Source organism: Vicugna pacos, chromosome 16 (assembly GCF_048564905.1).
Source record: "Vicugna pacos chromosome 16, VicPac4, whole genome shotgun sequence".
Lineage (NCBI taxonomy): Eukaryota > Metazoa > Chordata > Mammalia > Artiodactyla > Camelidae > Vicugna > Vicugna pacos.
The window spans coordinates 17848172-17859036 of NC_133002.1; the positions used below are offsets into that span (position 1 = coordinate 17848172).

Consider the following 10865-nt stretch of genomic DNA (forward strand, 5'->3'; position numbering starts at 1 on the left):
GTCCCTCCTGCTGCCGCGGGGCGCCCTCCCAGTGCGCATGCCCCGGGCGAGGCCGGCGGAAGGCCGAGGACAGCCGCCCCTCGCAAGCCCCCAGGCTAGCGCCGCACCGAGCGGCCCGATCCAGCGGGAGCGGCAGAGGCGGAGGACCCTCCGCAGAGCCGAGGGAGAAGGAGGCCGCGAGTGGGGCGGCGCGGAGGAGGAGGAGAACCCAGCCGAGTCCGACCCGCCCGGAAGCCCCGCCCCGCGCCCGGTTCCCGGAAGCTGCAGGCTTTACGAGGGGCGGGGCATGGAAGCCCCGCCCCAGGCCGCGCGGAGCACGCCGGGAGGGCGCTGCCATGGCGACGCAGCGCCCGTCCCGCCCGCGCCCCGGTTGGCTCGTCCGGTCGGACGCGTGGAGGCCCCGGCGCGGCCTAGGTAGGGGCGCCGCCGGGGAGCGAGGGCAGGCCAGGAAGCGCGGGCGTTTGCCCTCCCGAGGTCAGGGAGAAGAGGAAATGGCCCCGGAGGCGATAACGCAGCTGCCTGCGCGTCTACTCTGCCGGCTCCCACCGAGCCCTCCCCGAAGCCGGGCTCCCCCGCTAGGTTCCAGGATTTGACCCCCACAAGGTGGCCTCTTCACCCCAGTGCAGGGGGCCTCTGCCCACCCACACGCCAGCCGTCTGCTGCTGGACAGAGCGAACCCCTTGGCTCGGCTGCCGCCCAGGCCCCCGCAAGCTGGCAGCTCCCCGGGCAGACCCTGACCCCTCCTTGGCCCGCGCCCCCCGCCGCAGGGTGGGGGCGCGCACTGACGGGGCCAGGCCAGTCGGCGGGGTGACTGTCTCCCCAGTCCCGCGTGTGAGTGGCTCTGCCCGAGTAGGTGGGCCAGAACGCCCAGATGTGTGAAGGAGCGAAGTGGCAGGGCTGGGACTCGGCCAGGCTGACTCCAGACGCCTGTCCACACATAGTGGCACTCCTTGCTCCCTGGCCGCCCAGCCGGGGCTCGTCCAGCCGCCTATCTGCCCAGAGCACTGGCCAGGCCTCCGGTCCCCTCCCCCTCCCCTCCCAGCCGGCTTCCCTTCTGAGCCGCCAATCTGCAGCCACACAAAGCCCTGTTTGTTTGCTTTCTCTGCTGCTCCCCCTGGATCCGATGTCTTTCTCTGCTACCTGCCGGCCTGGCTTCCTCTCTAAGCCGCCTTCCCAGCCTGCTGAAGGGAAGGAGGGGGCAGCCACACAGCACTCCCTGCCTCTGGGCCACCCCATCGATCCTTGAATTCACCTCCTTAGTGCCAGGGGCACCCAGCTGGGGCGGTGTGACCCACAAGGGCTTTGCAGCCGCCTCACTGCCTCTCAGGATGGGGGGGTGCCATCTTGGTGGAGCAGGAGAGATGCCTAAAGCCAGTGGCTGGGAGAAGAGAGCCAGAGAGGTCCAGCCAACCTCCCCTCTCCTTTTGTGAGCAAGGCTTGTTTTGTTTGTCCATCAGGAAGGCTGCCCCTGACTTCCCAGCAGCCCACAGGCTGCCAGGAGGTAAGGAGATGAATGGGGCCAGGAAGGTACAATTTGGGGAGGCAGACGGACGCCCTGGTTTCATGGCCTTCACCCCTCCTCACTCCTGAGGGTCCCCAGGTATGGCAGTCTCTGGGATGAGGGCTTACAGGTTGCACTGGGGGCCTTACTTGGGAGATGCCCTCTCAGGGCCCACCCCGGGCAGACAGCTGGGCAGACCCCTCCCATAGCAGACACCTCTGCAATGTCCCTCTGAAAGCCCCATCAGCCTGAGCTGAAACAGGGCTTTCACAAGGAAAGAAAAATAAACACCCGCATTCCACACCACCTTCTCTACCTGCAGAGTGGGGGCTGACCTCTCTCGCCGTTCAAACAAAGAAACCCAACACTGATACTGCACAGAGATACCACAATCTGGCCTGGTTCCCTCTACCCAGGGCTCTTTTATTGCTCCCTACCACGCTGGGTGGCCCAGAGCAGGTCCTAACCTCCCTGGGGCTCCCTCTTCCCTCTTCGCCTTCCTGTCCCCAACCGCAGAGTTTAACCCTTACAGCAACTCTCGGATAAAGGTGTGATTGTGCCCACTTAACAGAAGAAAGGAGATGCCAGTTGAGAAAGCTCCAGAGACTAAAACTGCCCCCCAGTCAGACAGAATTCTAGTCCACTTCTGACTCCATGCCGTAAAAACTTCCGACCAGGTTGCATTATTATTTCATGACCAGAGATTATCCTCTGAACTGATGACTGACCAACGTGAGGTGAGTGAGGAGCAGGCAGGGCCTGGCTCTGGTGCCCAAAAGAGGTGGTTTCCAATCTCAGCTCTGCACTTGGTTGCTGTGTGACCTCAAGCAGGTCACTTAACCTCTCTGGGCTTCAGTTTCCTTGATAATCTGTATGCAGCAGTTAATAAGGCTTAGAGAGGACCACCCAGCGCCCAGCACAACAGTAGGCACTCATTAAACAATGGCTCTTCTCCATCATCCCTCTCAGCACCAGAGAGACAGGCCTTCACTTAGTCCAGGACTCAGGCCTCTCCCACCTCTGCTCTCACCCACCAGGCCCTGCTGCCAGGCACCCCCCACTCACCATCTCTGGCCCTCTGGAACACTCAGGCTGAGGCCAAGGACTGCCAGACAGAGCTCCCCAGGCTCCCGTCCTGCCCGGGAGACCGGGGCCTCTCTGTTTAATTAGCTAGGGCGGGGACCCTGGGGGTCAGTGTCACCCCAAGGGAACAAAGCCAGCTCCATCCACATCCTGCTGGACTCAAGAAGAGAGAGCCACTCAATTAAGTCTGATTTGGCAAAACGTCTGTTTCTAGTGCTATTTCGGGCCACAGTGGGGATTTTCTGTGCTCCTCTCAAAGGTGTCCAAAAGCAGTTTCCTTCGCCCCCCCATCTTTGTTTGAAATGAAAATATTGTTCTTCCTCTTCTCAATCTTTTTCCTGCTTCTCTTTCCCACCTATCAGATGCAGATAAGAGGAGGGGCAGAGCTGGGACCCCCCTCCTACCCCCAGGCCTCAGCAGGACCGCTGCTCAGAGTCCCAGAGAGAGCATGCTGGGAGCTGCAGTTCCCTCCAACCAGGCAAAGCAGAGAGGTCCTCCGGCCTTGGGTTCTGGAAGCCCGTGAGGCCGGGTCATTGTCTGCTGTCCCCACAGACATACACCAGGTGTCTGTCCTTACCCCTCCACACCTGACTTTCTGCTTCGGAGCTTTCGCTTGGGCTGTGCCCCCCTCCCCCGCCTGGAAGACCGCCTCCAAGGCCGCCTCTGGCTCGCTGCACCTCACACAATCACAATTAAGTCCACATTCTTTGCCGTCTGCTCACCTCCCAGACTGTAGGCTTCAAAAGGGTGACCTAGCGGCCACCTCTGTTTCTCCAGAGCGAGGCTGCTTAACCCCCTCAGCACTGTTGACCTCTGGGGCCAGATATTTGGTGGGGGGGGGTCCTGTGCATCTCCCCTGTGCAGACAACCAGACATGACTCCAGACAAGACCCAGTGTCCCCTGAGGGACAAATATCACCCCCAATTGAGAACCACTGCTGAGGCCTGGCATCGCCCCCCCAAGTACATGACCCTCCCCTCCCTCCCCAACAGAACAGGTGATTTTTATTTGACCTCTTTTCCTCTTATTGTAATCATGTACACATTTCATTTTCCCTATCAGACCAGAAGCTTCCAGAAGGCAGGCCCATGTGACCTCAGCTGTGTATCGGTGCTGATCCACGTTACCATTTGCTGCCGGGATAACCATCAAAGCATCAGAGAGCACCTGACTAAAACCCAGCTCTGCCCCCTTCCGCCCCAGCCCTGCGCTACTGTGTGGCTGTGCTACAACATCTCGGCTTGTCTGGGCCTCGGTGTCTGTCCAGTCACTGTGGCAATTCTTTGTCCCACTGGCTTAATGGGAGGCCCACAACTTCACATCTCTAAGGAGCTGTGCCCTCCCCACCAATAGGAGAGCCTTCAGGTAGCTTTTAATTTACATTTTCTGAGATTCTCATTATTACCAATAGGCACATTTATTAAGTATTTCGCTATGTACCGAGAACAGCTGAGTGCTTTACAGGCATCGTCTCATTCAATCCTCTTAAAAAGTCACCTGTGAAGTAGGTACTGTTACCTTCACTATCTGATAAATGATAAAACAGGCTGAGAGCTGGGGTACCTGCCTGAGGACACCCCAACGTGGTCTGGTGGCCTCTGGCAATTGAGGGTCTCAATCAGAAAACCTTCTCAGCTTCGGTTGATGGTGAAATTATTTCTTGAAGTCTGATGCCCACCTGGTGCCAGGCAGAGTTAACCTTGCCAGGGGAGTTGGCCTCACCAATGGGGCTCGGGGACCCGGCCCCTGGCAGGCAGCTGAAGGCCGAAACGCGCTCATCGCTGGGGCCCAGTGAGCCTGGGGCCTAGGGGAGAAAACAGCGGGAAGGGGGTGTCTGTGGGGCGAGGGGACAGCCGAGCCCTGGTGCTCCTGGACGCCTTCTGCCTGTCCTTCCTCAGCTCACTTTCCCTCTTTCCCACGTCTCTCTCCTCGCCAGCTCGCCCCTCCCCCAGTCCCACCACCACACACACTACTCAAGCGATTCGAGAACCAGTAGAGCAAAAGCCCTCCTTTGGCAGCCGAGCCCCTGTCTGTGCCTCCCGCCCCTGGCACCCACCCTGGTGTCACATTCCAGTCTCGGATCCCAGTGACCCACCCAGGCACGGGGCACAGCTCAGCCTCAATCCCCGGGGAAACAGGACCAGCCAGTTTCTCCTCCACTCCCCCCCACCCGCTCCCCCCCATCCGCCCCGGGAGGAGCCTGGGGGAGCTGGGCCCCTCGCTGGTCTCTAAGATCTGACAGATCAAAATCCCGGAGGAACAACGCCCAAAGAACCCGCCCAGATCCCACAGGGGCCCCCAGAAACAACGCAGGGCTGGCCTGCCCCACCTCGCCTGGCCCTTCCTGCCAGGAAGACTTCTGAGCACCCCGTGCTCCAGGCCTCACCCTCGGAGCTGGGGCTGCAGACAGGAGGGAGGCAGCTCTGGGGCTGAGATGCTGGAGCCTCCGTGGAGAACAGATACGACAGAATTACTGATAATTCCGTGATAAACGCTCTGCCTCAGCCACAGACAAAGGGAGATGACTCAGTTCTGCCACAGAGATCAGAGGAGGAGGGGGCAGGGGGAAGGGAAGGGCATCCAGGTGGAAGGGACAGTTTAGGCAGATGCACAGAGGCAGGAAGGCCCATGGCTGAATCCTGGGAAGGGAGGCTCTGCTGTGGCTGGAGGGGACGGGGCCTGAATGGGGGCAAACCAGGTGGAGGACCAGAAAGGGCCCCCACAGCGTGGGAAGGACTTCAGACTGGACCTTTACTTCGAGGGCAGCAGGAGCTCCTGGAAGTAACTGCTGTGCTTGAGAAAGATCACTCTGTAGTGTGGCCCATACTGGAGGGGGCACGATGGAGGCCGGGAGGCCAGTGAGGAGGCCCCAGCAGCAACCAGCCTCTCCCCCGACCAACCTTCCCCAGCCAATCCCTCCCCCTCGGACACGGGACACAGGCTATGTCCACTGCAGCTCCCAAAGAATCGCCGGCGTGTCCCCTCTGCCAGGAACGCCCCTCAATCTTACCCACCTGGGCTTGAACACCTGCTCCAAGCACCTTCTTCCATGAAGCCCCCGTCTCCACAAAGCCTGGAACTCTGGCCAAGACCGGACACACTCAACCCTGAGTCCTAAAGCTCAGGCTCTCTTTCCCCCCAGCTTGGTCTCCCTCTGCTCTTCTTCGTGGGGACAAGTGTCACCAAAGACACTGCCAGACACTCCTTCCCTCATGGTCCCCCGAACACCAGCCAGGGCCTCCACCCGAGGATCGGCATCCTGCCTATACCTGGCATGAGCTCCCACTCGTCCCCTCTGGAGACCACCAGGGTCTCAGTCCCCCACTGGGCTGTGACCTTGGAGGCAGGTGCATTAAGCACAGGACTTTGAAATGGTGGACCCTTGGAAAAGAGCTGGTGGGCCCGCGAGCCACAGGCCGCTCCCACGGGAATGCTGCCCTGCGTGCACGGCGCCACTGGGTCCCTGCCTGTGGGGCCACGAGTCAGAAGTGGAGGCAAGACACAGGTCGCTGTTAAAGCAACGAGGTGTACATGTGGACTGCCACGGAAAGAGCGGTGACAACTGGTGGCAGTGGCAGCTGGCACGTGTCAGGATAAGTACTGCTCTCAGCTTCACAGGTCTGTGTGGATTAACACATGACACCCACACCACAGTCCTATGAGGCCCCACTGTTCTCCCGTTGTACAGACAGGCACACTGAGGCACAGGGTGGTACACAGTAGAGCAAGGTCAACTGGGAGCACCTCACCGTAGACCTTGCCAAGGCAACAGGAAAGGGAAGAGGGAGCTGAGGTGTGTTCTCATCTGGGGCAAAATAAAACCATGTATTTGTGTACTTGACACATGTATCTGTAAGTGAACAGCAAACCAATTTAGTGGGTCACAACCAGCAATTAAAAAAAAATCAAACATACTAGAACAGAAAGTGCCAGATGAGAGGACAGAACAGTAAAAAGTTATTTCACTGAACTGTCCAAGTGTTTCAGTTATACGCCCTGGGCGTGAATGGAATTGTGACCTAACGTGTATTTCTCACCATCGGTCACAGGTGAGAGTTTAGAAGCCATGGGTCTAAGGGTCTAAGGAGGAATAAGCAGGGGCCCCCGCCTGCAGGAGCCTCCTGGTCCCCAGGGAGAGAAAGATGGTTCCAGAGCTGGTGACCTCCCTCTGCTTAGGAGGTTAGAGGGGTGGCTGGCAGTCGGGAAAGGTCCCTCCACCAGGCTTCTGGGGCCCAGGTCACCCCAGACACATTGTCCATCCCTCAAGGCTTTTTGCTTGTGAGAGTCTTAGCCAGGGTTTCAGGGTTGAGCCTCCCCCAAACCAGAATGCCTGTGTCCACTCCTCTGTGTTACCCCAAAGGCCACTTCTCCCAAGGATGCCCTCCTGGACGTTCCTGGGGCCCACACTCCCCTCGGTGGTCAAGGGGGAGGGGTGGGAAACGATAAGATTCCTTCCAACTTCCAGATCCCGAGGCCACGTCCCAGGGAAGCCTCTGGAAACGCAGCTGTGTGGTCAGTCGGGAGGGGCCTCCGCCGAGTCTGCGGCAGGACTGCCCCCACCCCCTACCCCGGGGTGCGCCTGGCCCTGGGCAGAGCCAGGTCTGAACAGACGGCGCTCTGAGGGGACAGAAGCAGAGTCCCCAGCCTGGCGCTGGCGCCCCCACATCAGAGCCGCCTCACCCACCCCGCCTCCCCTCCCAGGGCAGCAGACAACTAAAAAAAGATAAAATAAAAAGTAATTCCCCTGCTCTGACGTCAGGGCGAGGTCTTAGCAGCCCAGCAGCGGCATGAAAACTGGATTGCAACCAGATGTAATGCCCTTGAAGCCTCAACACGCTGCTGCGTTGGAAGACAAATGGGGGGAGGTGGCACTTTGGGCGGAGGGAACTGTGCGGATCCCGCGTGGGTCCTTAAATCAGAGCCTCTGAAACCCGGGCCCTCAGGGCCCGGGTCGCCATTCAGGCGCGCGGCCTCCACTCCCCCCAGCCCCCCAATAGCGCATTGTTACACTCGGCGTCTCCATTCGGCCGAAGCCCCAGCCCGCCCCCCAGTCGGGAGCTCCCAGAGGAGGGCACGGCTCGGGCCGCACTCCGGCTCCCGGCGTGGATTTGAGGACCGAGAGCCCGAAAAGGGAAACCGCTCACTGGGAAAACGGGCGCCCCAGGAAGCTGGGGCCTCCGCGGCCTCGGGCCTGGCTGGTGTTTCGCTTCCCCTCCGCCCCTCCTCGGCGCCCCCGGCGACCAAGTCTCCAAATGTCACCCCCGCGTCCTGCCGCCCCCTCGTCCCCGCCGCGCTTGGCGACGCCGCCTTGCGCCCGGCCCCCGCGCCCTCCTCCCGGGTCCCCTGCCTCCCGGGCGCGGGGCCAGGGCCCCGGCCGGCGCGCCGCTGTCCGGGCACACCGGACTCGCGTGGCCGGAGCTCCCACCGTGACGTCACCCCCGAGCGGCCCGCGCGCCTGGGGCCCGTCCGCGCCGGAGCTCCCCGGCCTCCGGGGCCGCTTCCTGCCGGGTCGCGCGGCCTGCGCACAGGCCCGGGCGCCCCCGCCCGCGTGAGGGTACCGCGGGGGGCACGGCCAAGAGACCCGCGAGCCGCCCTCCCCCAGCACGGCCCTCGCCGCCCCCCGAGGCCCTGGCTCCCACGCCGCGGCCCCGCCAGGCCCGAGTCCCCACGAAGAAGTCGGCTCCCCGCCCCCCACCGGGGCGCACTCACGAAGCTCGCCTCCGGCCCCAGCGCCGCGCGAATGCCCCCGTCCCCACCCCGCGCTCGGCCGACGGTCCGCGCCACCGCGCGCGCGCGCGCGGGCCTGGCTCCTCGCGCCCCCACGCCACGCACCCGCCTCGGCCTTCGTCCGCCGCGCCGGGCGCCCCCAGCCCGCAGCTCCCCGGACACCCATCCGGTGACCTCGCGCACCCTACACACAAAGCGACTTGCCCGCGGCCCCCCGCTCCCCGGCCCCCGCGCGCCGCCCCGCCCGGGCAGCGCCCCCCGCGCCCCCGCCCCGCCGCGCGGTGCTCACCTCGGCGCGCGCTCACTCGGGAGCCCGGGGTCTGGCGCTGCAACTTCGCGGCCGGGAGGCCCGGGCGGCCATGGAGGTCGGGGCGCGGCGGCCCGGCCGGCCCGCGGCCAGGCAGGAAGGAGGGTGAGCCGCGGCGCCCCCTCCTCGTGCCGGCGCTCGGGCAGCGGGCAGGGAGGCCTGCTCCGCGCGCTCTCGCCCTGGCCGCGCCTCACTCCGCACCTCGCCTGGCGAGCGCAGCCGCGGGCGGGGGCGGCGCCCGGGGCGCGGGGACCGGGCCCTGGCCGCGCACCGCCGGGCCTGCTGGCGTCGCGGGGCCGCGGAGAAATGCGGTCCCCTCCGCGCAGGAAGAGCGGGCGGCGGGCGGCGCGCGGGGGGAGAAGGCAGCGAGAGCGCGAGGAGAAAAGTTCCCGGCCGCCTGGCTGCGCTCGCTCGCCGCCCGGGCGCCAGGTGGGCCGCGCGCCCCGACAGCACCCCCTGGTGGCCCGCACCCGCCCGCGAGCCTGGGGGAGGGGGTTTTGCCGGGGGGGGGGTACCCCGGAGAGCCCCCAAGGACTCGCGGGCCTGGGGACGCCGCGGGTCGAGGTCGGGGTGGGCCTGGAACCTCTGGCGGAGGACGTAGACTGGCACCGGCCCCCATGGCCTCTCAGTCTCTGGCCGGGTCCCTGGGCTACGCTCCCACCCTCACCCACCACGAGCCCTCCCTGTGACCTCGTCTTTACAGTCTGGGAAACATGCCGACCACAAAGGGCATGGATTTCTTTACTTACTGGCCCCTTCCCGGGGGCAGAATCAGCAGAGACAAGTGGTCCCTGCCGTCATAGAGCTGGCATCCTGGTGGGCAGAGACAGGCAGCAAACAAACGCTTACATACACAAAGAAGATAATTTCAGAGAGTAATAAGTGCTAGGAAGAAAACTAGCAGGTGAAGTGAGGAATAGGGGCTACTTAGCTGGGTGTGAGAGGAGGAGGCCCAGTGAGTGTGGAACTGACTGCCAGGAAGGAACCTGCCACGTAGAGCTGGGAAGACCCTTCCTGGCCAAGGGAAGAGCAAGTGCAAAGGCCCTGAGGCAAGAGAAAGCTTGATGCCTAACCAGCAACTGGTGGAGCAGTGGACATGCTGAGGGCAGAGCCATGTGGGGGCCAAGGTCTTCAGGGCTCCAGAGCCTGGTGGGAATCTGAATGCAATTCCAGGGCCATTGGCAGAGCTTAAGCAGAGGAATAGTGAATGAATGAGTGAATGAACCTGCTGTGAACTTACAGACTCACTAATAACTGCCACCCCAAGGCTTCCACTCTGCACAGCTCAGGCAGAACGCCTCCCATTCCCACCCAGCCTCTGTTGGGGTCTGTTGGTCCTATGAGTGCGGGAGGGGTGTCAAGGTGTCAGAGCTCCCAGGTGACCTGGACTGGGGGCAAGTTCCCCTACAGAACCTCTGCTTCCTCCTCTGTAAGGTAAGGCAGTGCAGGGGACACGGTGCCCTTGCTCTGCGACAGGACTGTACCCCTCCACACATTGTCCATTTGACCTGACAGCCCCTCTGTGAGGCAGACGGTCACATTTTGTTCATGAGGAAACAGGCACAGAGTGGTGGTCATCTGTCCAGGGTCTCAGGCTAACATGATAGAGCCCTACACCCAGAGCCCTTCCCACCAGCTCAGCCACCCACCACCCAGGGTGATGTTAAGGGCCAGACAAAAGCGGGGTCAGAGGGTGAGCGGCATTGTTTCAAGCTAGTTTTAAGCACAGCTTCTCGGAGAGACAGACCTGGTTTCTAAGTCCGGCTCCTCTGTGCCCAGCTGGGTGGCTTTGGAAAAACCAGTTCACTTGCTAAGCTTCAGTCCCGTCTGTAAAATGGGAGTAATCATAGCAGCTCCTTCCTGGGGTCTCTGGGAGGGCTGAACGAGGAAAGGCGTGTGGAGCGTTTAGCCCAGAGCCAGAGGCTGTGAATACTGTTGGTGCTTCAGGTCACAGGCCAGACGAGTGGGGACGGTCCCTTTCACACATCTGAGGCCTTCTAGCCCCTGCCGTGTCCAGTGTCTGGGGAGGGCCTAGGCAAGACCTGCACCAGGCACCTCAGCGGCTGCGAGAAGAGGGGCTTCCCTGGGGGAGGATACTAACAACTGCCTTTTGGGAGCAGCCGGTGTGCGTGTATGGGAGTCCTAGGGCAGCCGTGACAAGTGACCACAGATTCAGTGGCTTACAGCAGCGCGGATTTGTTCTGTACAGTTCTGGTGGTCGGATGTCCCAAACCAGCGTCAACGGG

General features: G+C 62.4%; 1 protein-coding gene and 1 long non-coding RNA gene across 11 annotated transcripts in view; one reads left to right on the plus strand and one right to left on the minus strand.

Moving 5' to 3' along the window:
• Positions 1-9025, minus strand: part of RAI1 (retinoic acid induced 1) — a 102378-nt gene extending 93353 nt beyond the window's left edge. For 4 of the 5 annotated variants that reach the window (XM_072938548.1, XM_072938554.1, XM_072938550.1 and 1 more), the window contains exon 1: positions 8602-9025. The gene's annotated coding sequence lies outside the window, so the exon portion shown is untranslated. Of the gene's footprint in view, positions 1-8294; positions 8315-8601 lie in introns of those variants that run through there. The other variant, XM_072938549.1, reaches the window with a different exon arrangement.
• Positions 336-6426, plus strand: LOC140686045 (uncharacterized). 6 transcript variants are annotated; one of them, XR_012059481.1, is made up of 4 exons: positions 336-414; positions 1458-1600; positions 2947-3147; positions 3648-6426. It is a non-coding gene; the product is annotated as an uncharacterized lncRNA (long non-coding RNA). The 6 variants fall into 6 exon arrangements; XR_012059477.1 differs by having other exon boundaries at positions 1458-1501; XR_012059480.1 differs by having other exon boundaries at positions 354-603.
• Positions 9026-10865: the final 1840 nt, after the last annotated feature.